The sequence below is a fragment of the Microtus oregoni genome, unplaced genomic scaffold (assembly GCF_018167655.1).
Source record: "Microtus oregoni isolate MIOR12 unplaced genomic scaffold, Mior012 000119F_ref0000445, whole genome shotgun sequence".
Lineage (NCBI taxonomy): Eukaryota > Metazoa > Chordata > Mammalia > Rodentia > Cricetidae > Microtus > Microtus oregoni.
Window position 1 is genome coordinate 1,243,876 of NW_024544748.1, and position 12,371 is coordinate 1,256,246.

Consider the following 12,371-nt stretch of genomic DNA (forward strand, 5'->3'; position numbering starts at 1 on the left):
TAATACTTCTGATTCTGATGCCAAAGTACTGGGATTACAAGCATATGTCACAAACCCTGGCACTTAAGCATTTTGTTATCTATAAACAGCTTTTATTTCACTGTGGTTTGTATCTGAAAATATTTGTATTCAACCATCACCTAGACTGTTTCATGACTATATTGCTTGCATACCTGTGAGTTCATACCATTGAAATGAGTAAGGATTTTTAAAACTCTGAAGTATAAATCGACAAGTTCATGAAACTGCTAGCCTTAGATGAAGCAAACAAAAGAATTAATCACATAGGACTGACTCAATTGATAAATGATGCTTATAGCTTTGTTTGAAACGTTGGTAGCTATATAATGAGACTTTTTCTAAATATAAGGAGCCTTTCTCATTTTCTTTTAAGTATCTATACTTATACCAGCTTAGTAGTTTATACTTTTGCAAATATCAATGAAATATTTATCTTTCCTCTGCACCTGGCCCTTCCAAATTTTAGAAATTCATACTTAATATTCTTATTTTCATTGCAATATAATTATTTTCAAAAGTTCAATAAGATTCTATCCTTCTAACACGATATAATTTAAAATGTTATATAACCAAAGTTTTTATTAGAATGTCAGATTTAAATAATTAAAGATGACTTTATGGATTCAATGTTTACCATCTTCTCTTAGGAAAAGAGCTCTGGTTTGCAGTCATACAGAAAAGTAGGAAAAATCAAATTAACTAGCAGAACCAAAAAAATATACAATATTTTAGAGACCTTGGGAAGAGAGTCACTCAAACCAAAGCTATTGCTAATGAAATCCATTAGCGGATGCTTGGCTTGAAGCTCTAACCTTGAGAGGCTTTTAGAAGTCTAGTCTTATATTGCATATAAAATTTTCCAGGAAATCAAACTGAAAAGGCCTCTGGGTCCAATTGTCATTCTCTCTCTGCATATGTATTTTTAGGTCAATTCTAGTATGATCAAACTTACCTTTTAAACAAGAATATTTTGGTCATTTTTGATCAAAAGAGCAGGGTAATTTTAGTAAAAATTTTGCCTCATTTGAAAAACTTCAGCACCTCCCATGAGTTCTTAATTATGCTTTCCTTCCATTTCTGATTGTGACTCTCCAAACCAATATTTTTATTTCCTTCCATTTCCTGACTTGGCATTAGCCAACCTCTTTACCAAAATCCTGCAAGCTAAAATTGAACAGCTTAATATAATCTACAGAGAAATTCTGCAATAGACCAGAAACCAGTAGACTTTGTACGTGCTATTTCATATTGTATGAAGGGTACATAACACTGAATCTCCTCACCAAATGCATTCAATTTGAGAAATCAGTCCATTGGTATACCCTGTCTTATGGCATCAGCTAAAGATACAGGACTCAAGTCTAAATATCCCTCTGACTAACCTCTGGAATAAAACATGGGTTTCCATTAATAATCTTGGTTTAAGTTAATTTTAGATGTTCCACTCAATAAATACCCGACTTCTTCTCCCACTACCTTCCCTGTAATTTTCAATGTGACTGAAGCAAGGGCTCACACATACCAGGCAAGTGCTCCTCCACTGTGCTGTATCTGCAGACTCCAGCTAATCCTCTTTACTATAAAGTGCCAAGAGGTGCTCTTTAGTGAAACAGGGATACGTATGTTTCTACACTTAAGAAATGGACTTATATTCCACAACAAAAAGAGAGACTAGTGAAGATTCTCTGTTTAATTAAACAGAAGTCAGAAGTCAAGCTCCTTTAAGAATGGTTACACCTATCCTTGCACATACCTTCCAAGAGCCAAGTTTAACCAAGTATTAATCCTCTTAGTATTTTTCTCTCTTATCTACACACATATTCCTACCTGGTCCTAGAATCTAGGACCTAGATGACACATTACCACTTTCAATTTAGTATGTGGAATTGAGTGCTATGTCTTCTCCTTATACAAAAATCATCACAGAACACCTCATAAAATCATGAAGCATCCTAAATTAATAGATGTCAGATTTCTTTTTTTTTTAATAATTTTTTTATTAAGAAAAGAAGAAAAAAAACATAAACAAAAAACAAGTTTCCACCTCCTCCCAGCCTCCCATTTCCCTCCCCCTCCTCCCACCCTTCTCCCCCTCCTCCCACCCTTCTACCCCTCCCCCCACTCCTCTCCCCCTCCCTCTCCAGTCCACAGAGCAGTCCAGGTTCCCTGCCCTGTGGTAAGTCCTAGGTCCTCCCCCCTCCGTCCATATCTAGGAAGGTGAACATCCAAACTGGCTAGGCTTCCACAAAGCCAGCACATTAAGTAGGATCAAAACCCCGTGCCATTGTCCTTGGCGTCTCATCAGCCCTCATTGTTCGCCATGTTCAGAGAGTCCGGTTTTATCCCATGCTTTTTCGGTCACAGTCCAGCTGGCCTTGGTGAGCTCCCCGTAGATCAGCTCCACTGTCTCAGTGGGTGGGTGCACGCCTCGTGGTCCCGACTTCTTTGCTCATGTTCTCCCTCCTTCTGCTCCTCATTGGGACCTTGGGAGCTCAGTCCAGTGCTCCAGTGTGGGTCTCTGTCTCTGTCTTTATATCATTTTTATTTTAGTTTGTGGTGTGTGTGTGTGTGTGTGTGTGTGTGTGTGTGTGTGTGTGGTTGTTGTTTCTCTTGTTTTGTTCTGGTATTGAATTCAGGTCATGAGGTTTGAGAAGCATGCACTTTTACCCATTTAAGCCATCTCACTGACCCTGATAGAACATTGCAACACACACACACACACACACACACACACACACACACACACACACTGACACGGGTGGGACAGAGACAGACACAGAGAGAGTGAGTAGGAGTAGTATTTTAACAAGGAGAAGAGCAGGTTCTTATGACAGGGAACAGCTAATAACTGTGCCTTTACTAATCAAAAGACAAAGGCATGCATCTATTGCTAAAACTCAAATCAATCAAAATGTCAGACACTAAACAAGGAAATTTAAACCAGAAAGCTTTGAGGTTTCATTAGTGTCCTTTTCCAAGAACACTGAAAATGAGAGAGGCAGTTTGCACTCTTTCATATTCCAGAGTGGTTTAGGTGTACTCTGTGATGAGATTACTGATCAGCAATCATTAAGATAACTAAATTGACTTGCTCAGTCACCATCAAAGATAATTCCTCCTGCAGCAGATGGGAACAAATACAGAGATCCCCAGCCAGACATTATGCAGTCAGTGAGAGACCTTGAAACACTCTGTCCTAAATGGGATGTCTCTATCAAATTCCTTCCATCTGGGTGCGGGGAACCCTGCAGGAGAGGAGGCAGAGTGTAAGAGTTAGAGGAATGGAGGACACCAAGAACAAGATCCTCTAAATCAACTGAGCAAAGTTCATATGAACTCACAGAAACTGAAGCAGCAAGCACAGAGCCTACATGGATTTCCACCATGTCCTCTGTTTATATTATGGCTTCCAATTTAGTGTTTTTATGGAAATTCTGAGTGTATGAGGAAAAGTACTTCAAAAACCAAGGCATTAAATTCATTAGAAAATTTGCTGCTGACCATTTCAATCAGGAAGTCCTGCCCATATTCCCGAGTGCCAATAAGAACTAGACTTTGCAATTTGCTAAATTGAAAATGGAGGTGGAAAGAGTGGACTTCACCAGAAGATTCAAGAGGAAGACATGGTGCTACTAACTGCTGGAAGGAAACACAAGAAAACATTCTCCTTGTTGGGAAAGTTACCAATGGAATGCACAGAATTTTTGGAAATGAGAGGACTATTACTCCATAATCCAGCACTGTTTTCTTCCCTTTTGGTGGTGAATTTCCCACTCTTCCTTGCCAAGGAAGAAAGTCCCACGGAGCTGGAGTCAGCCCATTTACTGCTCCTCACCCCAGTAACATTCACCTTCTTTATACTGAGCCTGAAAAGATGTGTCGCCAACATTATGACTTGCTTTAAAATGGCAGAGAGAGAGGAGGCAGTTCTATCCAAATGAATGCTGCACAGCACAGTTACAGGGCTACAGTCTGGTGGCACTACAAACGAAACATGGGAAATTGCTTTCCCATTTGCTCCAGACATTAGACTATGGGACACCTCATGGAGGAATTGCCTTAGGGATAGACAGATTGATATGCCTTGTTGCTGGAATGCTACGCATCAGAGATGACACAGACTTCCCCAAATCCTACCATGGACATGACCTCATGAGCAATGACCCACATCCTCTGCAGCCTGAAGAACTGAAGCCCTACTACATCCAGATCTCAAGGCCAAAAGATACAGTGCAAAAAGAGAGTGCAACAGTCACACTTTCCAAAAACTTCAGCTCCTAATTCTTGTCTCCTTTGCTTCGCCAAATCTAAATTAAGATTCAGATCTACCACAGACTTTAGAATCGGGGCTGTGCAGCAGCACTCACTGGTCACCACGGTGAAAGACAGAAATTGCTCCATTGTGATTCTTCTTTAACATGTACCACTAGTTCTGTCTGTGGCTGGAATTTTTGTGCAAGGTTTTTAATTAGAAAATGTAAAACAAAACTAAAAAAACCCTTTATAAGTTTCGCATATATGCATCAAGTAACATAGGAGTTGGGGATGTCATTAGAACAAGCTATGCTCAGAAATGTAAGGTTATACCTAGAAGGGAATATTTAAAGGGTCATGTCTTGACATCCTAATTCAGTCAATCACACTTAATAACAGGCACCCCACCTACAACTGATGTTGCCTCATTCTTCCCCTACCAAAGCAAACAGGGGAAGAAATGAAGTCAGGAGTCGGGGTTTGAACCAAGGCCCGAGATGGTGAGCTGCCTCTGCTCTTCAGCTATGAGCCTCCTTGTCCGAATTCCAGGATTCTTGCTCAGCCATCCAAGTTTCCAGAACCACAATCAGTTTTGAGTGTCAGTGTCCAGACCCATAATGGTTTAATCTGCCCAGTGGCCTGTTGCTATGGCAATTCTGCAAGAGATTTATTCAGTAGATGAAATGAAAGGCAGCAGGAAACTTGGGCGGGGGCTTAGGCACATAGGAAAGGGGGTCCAATTATAATTTGAATGTCTTAATTGCACTAATTGGTACATGTGGGATTAAAAACGCACAAACACAGACCAGAACAACAGGGGACCTGTTTGGGACCAGCAAGTTGCAAAAGGTCCTTTCATTGGCGAAAATGCCACAAAGTAACGGGGAAGGTGAGGGAGGGGCCAAGAAATTAGGACTCAGGGTGAATTGTGTGACTGCCCTGTCTGTCCCGCTGAATGGCCTTTAGCACTGCAGATTCCAGTTGCTGCTTGGGGCCGGTTGAGAGGGACTCATTCAGAATGGTTGCCCTGAGAAGGGAAGAGGTGACCTTTCCTGGCTTGGAGGCCTAGGACACAGGGCACAGAGATGACACAAGGGCCCACAGCTTGGAGCCCAGGTTGCGAGGGTTTTCAGCATTCACTGGCCGTGCCCCTCACATCGCTGCAGCCAGGACCTGCCTTGTTTGTCTCCTTTTCGCCAATATTTTGGACTCTTTAATCAGCTTAGGTGTCTAATGGCTCAGTCATGGCTTAATTGGCCCTCAACTCTGGTTGCTATGGTGATGCAGACAGGAGCTCTTCTCACTAAGTTAAAATAGGAGAGAACCAAGGTGGAGGGAGACAGAAAACGACACAGGCCAAGACTGAAGATGAGAACACGTTAATTACACTAACTAACATTCTTCGGTGATTAAAAGCCCATAAGCACAGTCCGCAGGGCCAGGACGAGGGGACCTGGAGGCTTACCTGGGCACAAAAGCATCCAGCACAGAGGAAACCGATCCATAAGACACGTCCAAAAAGAAATCCAGAGAATGACAGAGACTCTGTATCTCTAGTGGGGATCTCTGGTGAGCGGTTCAGAAAGACACGGGCATAGGGGTTGGGTCAAGACCCTCACCTGAGGACTCCATGACATGCTGTCACCCGGGGAAACTGAGGCTCAGGAGTGAAGAGACTGGAATTCAATGCATGCTGCAAAAAAAGCAGAACTGCATGGACTACTGGGTTCTGGACCACCCAGAACTCTGGCTCCCATCAAGCCTCCAGTTGAAGCCAGCATGGTCCTGCCCCTCATTTCACAGAATCCTGAAGCCCTGAGGGGGAGTGGCCTGTTCATAGTCACAGAGTCCAACATGGCAGGACACAGCTGTCCTTGCACTTAATGCAGACTCAGACAATGGCACATGGCCAAGGGTGACCGTGGGAACACGGAAGGATCGCTGGGTTTTATAGACAGTCTGCGTGACTTGAAAGGCAGGATGAGAATTCTCCCAGGGACTTTGAGTTCTGGAAGCAGATAATGCTCCTTCAGAGGGAGGTGAGAAGCCAAGGAAAGGGAGGAAGGACCTCCTTCCTGCCCACTCCTGGGAGTTCGCTGTGGACTAGCTCCTTCCTGAGCAGTGTCTGGAAAGGATTTCCAGAGACTTTTCCCTGGGACATCTTGCCTGGGGACACCTGGTGTTAATTTGAAGGGTTCTGATAGCCTTTCTGCAATAGGGTACAGGGCAAAGGCATATTCCACTGTGAGGGGATCACATCCCAAACACTGACCTCTAGGCTGCAGGCAAAGCTGGAAGTGGATCCCGGGTGTCAAGATGAGGAGATCTGGGCCGTGTGTATGGGGTGCACAGCTGCAGTTAGAGCACCTTCCACATGCCCACCCTTCTCAAGCAATGATCCCTGGAACATGCACTCACCTAGGTGTTAGCGGACATGGTGGGAGCAAGGCAATCTGTGCGCTTTCCTAAGGACTGAGGACCCTGCTCCTGACCAGAGACAAAGGTTGTGTGGCTCTAACCAGGATGCTTTTCTTCTCTTCTTTCCCTCTGGGTGTGTTTTATTCAATTAGCTAACAAAGCACAGGTTTCCTTCCAGCATTCCCATACATGCTTTGCTTTGGTTGACTCTCGTCTGGCCTTGCACACTCAGAACACTCGTAGCCCTGACTCTCATTTCCACAGCTGTGCCCTTTTGCCCCCAATCTGCCTGCATTTCACTTTAATATCTCATGTTCTCCCCACCCCTCAATCAAACCCTATTTTAATTTTGAGACAGGGACTCGTGTTGTCCAAGATGACCCTTAATTCACTGTGTAGCCAGGGATGACTTTGAAGTCCTGATCCTCTATTGTCCACTTCTCAAGTTCTGGGATTACTGGTATTAGCCACCACATCCTAATCTTGGAGGCTCTGAAAGGACAGCTGGAGAGAATGGCGGCTGCACTCAAGGGCAGCACAGAATGACTCAAAACCAATAGTGAAGAATTAGGGGAATCTGTGACTCACCAGCTGGTTGTAGAAGGGCCGGCGAAGTTTGCAGGATTACTTTAACACTGATCTTTGGATTTTTGGAGTTGCTGGACTCTTGGCAGCTGGGTCAGAGTGAGACTTTCTGAGTGGACCAAGAAAATGTTTTAGCAAAGAGCAGACATGACTCAGGAAGCCTCCACCGTGCCAGGCCAAGCAGAGGTATCAGGAGCACTGAGGTGGTTGGTAGAGTGGAATCCTAAGTAGACACCTGGAGGAGGTTTGGGCTGGAGAGGGAATGAAAGTGAAATGGGAAGTGAAGATAAAGGAGACAGGGAAGAGGAAAGGAGGAGAGGGCAGACGGACCAGAGAGGAAAGACGAAAAGATGAAGAAGCAATTGAGAAGAAGCAGAAAGAGTCGAAGGGAGACAGAGAACTGACAGGAAGATGAACCTTTTCCACCACTGCATGTTGGTCTAATAAATGTCAGACAGGCTCTTGAGACATGGCTCCATTGGTAAAGTGCTTACTGCACAAGGTTGAGGACTTGAATTCAGTCTCCAACACCCAAATAAGAGCTGGACCTGCTGAAGGCATCTTTGACTCTGCACTGGGGAAGCAGGGTCAAGAGGATCCCCAGGGCTGTTCAGTGAGAGACCCAGTCTCGAACAATAATGGAGAAAGTGACTGTGGAAGACACCAGAGATCACACACACACACACACACACACACACACACACACACACACACACACACACACTACACACGCACAAACAGAAAGAGAGAGGGTATGGTGGGGACCTACAGTACTGCCTTCCCCGTGAGAAGCTATAGCTGATGGACAACACACCCATGTGGTCACACACCTCCACAGTGTACCACTCTCACGGGAGTACCAAAGGTATCAGTTGAGAGAGGATGACACCCCACCTGTGTGTGTGCTTGCCCAATAGTTGCCTAGACCGGTGACTGGAGCTGACCTCCTCTTGTCCCCTTGTGCACAGCTGTGTAGCCTTGATCCTCACCACCTACAAGAAGCACAGCTGCATCCTGACCCATAGGAGGAACTTCCATGCCCAGTGACAACACGTACTCTTCCCTTCTAATCTGCACAGGGGAAGACATTGACAGCATCAGTGCTGGCTCCTTTGCAGATGTATTTTCATGTGGGCATGGGGGGGGGGGTGGCCCGCTAGTCCTTTAAGATCCAAATTCACATTCTCAACCAAGCCTCATGTCCCAGCAGGAAGTCTGTGGCAGCCTGCCCTTTTCCCGAGTGCCTTCAGCTGTCTGTCACACAGGGCTTGGGGACATTGCCTCCTCCTGGGACCCTCAGTATGATCTGGTGCGCTATATGCCTCTAGGAAGGACAGTTCCTGACACAGGTTTTATTTTGTCACCTGACTGGTCTCTGGGGATTGATTCATAGAGGAACCTGTCCCAGAGATGCACAGGTGTGTGCTCAGTCAGCTCCCAGAATGAGACTCATGGAAGGTCCTCTGTTCTGCAGGGTACCCAACAGCTTGCTAGCAGACAAGGGGAGAACTTGGTGGAAGAACACAAGCCCCTCCTCTGTCACCTAGAGGAACTGCAATTCCATTTTAGAGCTGCACATCCACCAGGAAACTGCAAATGAAAGCAGCCTCTGCTGTGGGGTCACAGGGTGTGTGCGCACACCATTACCGAGAGGCTGAGTGTGGGAGTCGGGCTCGTGACCCAGGCCTGTCTCTGTAGAAAGCAGGGATCTGTTTTTTCGGGAAAGGTCTTGCTGCATCCTGCAGCAGTGGCCAGTGATAGTGCACAGTGGAGAAAGCCAGGAAAAGCAATTTTACGAGGTTCACAGACACAGCTAAAAAAGATTGCTGCTGGAGAGGCATCTGCACATGCACAGAGACAATGGACAATGTGTCCCTGGGGGCCAACAAAACTTTATCAGCAATCTTACAAACAAGCTTTTGGTGTATGAGGGTGAACTAGCACTCATCTGGCCAAGAAGGTCTTCCCAGTCCCACTGTCTGATCTCCAAAGCAGTTTTCCTCCTGGAACAGTTTCTACTCTGCAGCAGAAACCATGTTCTTTGTGTTTATTGGTTGTTTGGTTTGATCATTCTTTTTGTTTTGACACAGAGTCCTTAATTGAACAGGATGACCTCAAACATCTTATCTTCCTTCCTCCACTTCCCAGTTGTTCGTATAACTGGCATATGCTGGCACACCCAGCTAGAAAGATTGTTCTTTCCAAATGTCCTATTGTCTTTATATTTTCTTTTATTTGCATGTATTGATTATACACAGTGATGGTTTTATACTGTCATTTTAATTTAAATATATTGTAGTTTGGCCATATTTTTCCCTACACCCTCTTCTTACTTTTTGCCAATCCTATTCCATCCCTCAGTTTGACTTCAGCTTTCATGTCACATGATATGGCATATGGTGTATAAAATCTAGGATGTCTGTTTTAGTTAGGGTTTTTATTGCAGTGATAAGACACTGTGACATAAAGTAACTTGGGGAGAAAAGGGTTGATTTCACTTTCCAACTTCTAAGTCAATCACTGAGGGAAGTCAAGGCAGGAACTTAGAGTAGGAACCTGTATGCAGACATTGATACAGAGGCCATGGAGGAGTACGGATTGTTGGCATGCTCCTCCTGTCTTGCCAAGACTGCTTTCTTATAGAACCCAGGACCATCAGACCATGAGTGATAGTAACCACAATAGGCTGGGCCTATCAATCACTAATTAAGAAAATGCCCTACAGGTCTTCCTACAGACGATTATTATAATTACATTTTCTCAGTGGAGACCCCCTTCTCTCAGATTACTCTAGGCTGTGTCAATTTGACATAAAAAGTAGCCAGAACAATGGTCAAATGAGAGGAACCATGCAGTATAAAAATGTGCAAATGTGCCCTTTTAAGTTTGGCCTATGGTATTTAAATATCATGATGTGCAGTTAAATTCATTTTCTACAAATGCCATAATTTGATTGTTTACAGCTGAAAACTCCATATTCTCTCTCTCTCTCTCTCTCTCTCTCTCTCTCTCTCTCTCTCTCTCTCTCTCTCTCTCTCCTCTCTCCATATTATATATGTTTATGATCTATCCCTACTCAAGAGCTGAGCTAAAAGGTGATGGATAATCTCCTCATCAAGAGCTGGACTTGGAGTTCAGGGTTCAGGTTCCTGACAATCATATCAGTGCATTACCTTGTATGGCTGATGGGCATGATTGAGCATGCCTATTTTGTGTCTGTAAATTCTTTAGACAGTGAAAAAGAGTTTGAGAATATTTACCTTAGTGATAGTATGATTGTGTGTGTGTGTGTGTGTGTGTGTGTGTGTGTGTGTGTGTGTGTGTGTGTAGACACTGAAGGCGCAGAGGACCAAGGTGCAAAGTCTATGTTCTTTATCCATTACTCTGTGGTTAAAGGTATAATCTTTGTTCCCAAAGCCAAACCATTAATACCTATGAAACAAGAAGAGAAAAAAAGAGCAATGTTTAGTTTATGTGTTTTCTCCTGTCTTATATGTTTACAGTTGATGAAGCTGAATCCAAAAGACTATGGTAGATGATTGAGGTACACACTTGCCTTCCTCTAAAAGATAATTATTTTTCTTTCCACAAGCTCCATGTTTTACCTGAATGATACAGAGCTGAAAATCAGTTTCAGTAAATAACTAACATTCCTAATTAGTATGGTGCTTATTGCTATAGTACTTTGTATAGGTGTTACATTCTCTCAGTAAAAACAAGGAAGGATCCTGGGAGGGTTTGAGAGTGAAACAAATATTCCAAGATAAAGTTATAGGAGTGCCATCAAGGGCCAGTGACTAGGGACCTAAAGTAGGAAAGGAAAAGACTTTTGAACAGAAGTATTATGCCTCAAACAGGAAGGAAAGAATTTTTATTAGAGAATTTTTTTATGAGAAAAAAGTCAGAGGATAAAGTTTTGGTGCGGGAGAATTGTCTGTATTCTGTCAATCATGTTTTAAATAAACTCTGATTGGCCAGGCAAGAAGTATAGGCAGGAAAACCAGACAGGAAGTAGAAATGATGCAATGAGAACAGGAGAATTCCGGGAAAGAGGAAGTTGATTCCTCCCAGTCCTGCGCAGACCACCGAGGAAGCAGGATGTGATATGCCAGCTGAAAAAGGTACAGAGCCATATGGCAAAAATAGATCAGAATAATGGGTTAATATAAGCTACAAGAGTTAATAAGTACCCTGACCTAATGGGCCAATCAGCTTTATAACTTATAGAGATCTCTGTGTGATTTTCTTTTGGGCTAAACAGCTGCCGGGAACTGGGCAGGACAGAAACCCCAACAAGCCGGCCCCATTCATTGTTACAAGTTTTCACATGTTCAGGACTCAGAGGCTATCCGGTCATTGAATTAAAAGGATCTGATAATGGAATTCTTGAATGCCATGTAGGGTAGGAGGATATTTTGTTCCTGTTTTTTATATGAAAATTTGGATAGAAGTTATAAAAATAGAATAAGATGAAAGTCAGAAGAGCAGAGTGGAGATGAGGAGAATGGAAATAGAAAGGAACGATAATTTTTGTTAACTCCTTCCAATAATAAAAATTTATATTTATATTCAGTATTAATACCAATATATAAGCTTTGTGAGGGAACTACTTTGTATGACATATTATGCTACTCATTTTCATATTGCTTCACTGGTAACTATTAATCCAAAAATGAAGTTGGTCTCCTTACTATATTTTATGTACAAGAAAGATGAATAATACTTAGAAAGGCTAAGAAATTTGATTTAAACCATGGCAATGTGCTCTGGGGCCAGAACTCCTAATCACATTATAGTTACAATATATGTTTGAACATTAGAAACAGAGAGATAGATAGCACACAAATGGAGAAAGCTTTACATATGACCTTAATATGCATGCTGTCATATATACATTTTGCTATTTGCAAATAATGGTATAGTGTAGATCCTTTAAAGTGTAGTTTTAGATAGGTCCTATGCTGTGGGATAGTGCTCTTGTACACTGGTGTAGGAGGTTCTTCTGTTTATGTGTTGCTTTCGTTGGTTAATCAATAAACTGCTTGGCCTGATAGGGTAGAACTTAGGCAGGCGGAGAAGACAGAACTGAATTC

General features: G+C 43.1%; 2 long non-coding RNA genes across 2 annotated transcripts; both read right to left on the reverse strand.

The window, feature by feature from the left end:
• Positions 1–4,875: 4,875 nt before the first annotated feature.
• Positions 4,876–6,713, reverse strand: LOC121444267. Its single transcript, XR_005973769.1, has 3 exons — positions 6,694–6,713; positions 5,895–5,968; positions 4,876–4,931 (listed from the first exon to the last, which is right to left on the reverse strand). It is a non-coding gene; the product is annotated as an uncharacterized LOC121444267 (long non-coding RNA).
• LOC121444268 lies at positions 6,710–8,268 on the reverse strand. Its single transcript, XR_005973770.1, has 3 exons — positions 8,173–8,268; positions 7,282–7,387; positions 6,710–6,762 (listed from the first exon to the last, which is right to left on the reverse strand). It is a non-coding gene; the product is annotated as an uncharacterized LOC121444268 (long non-coding RNA).
• Between the last annotated feature and the right edge of the window lie 4,103 nt (positions 8,269–12,371).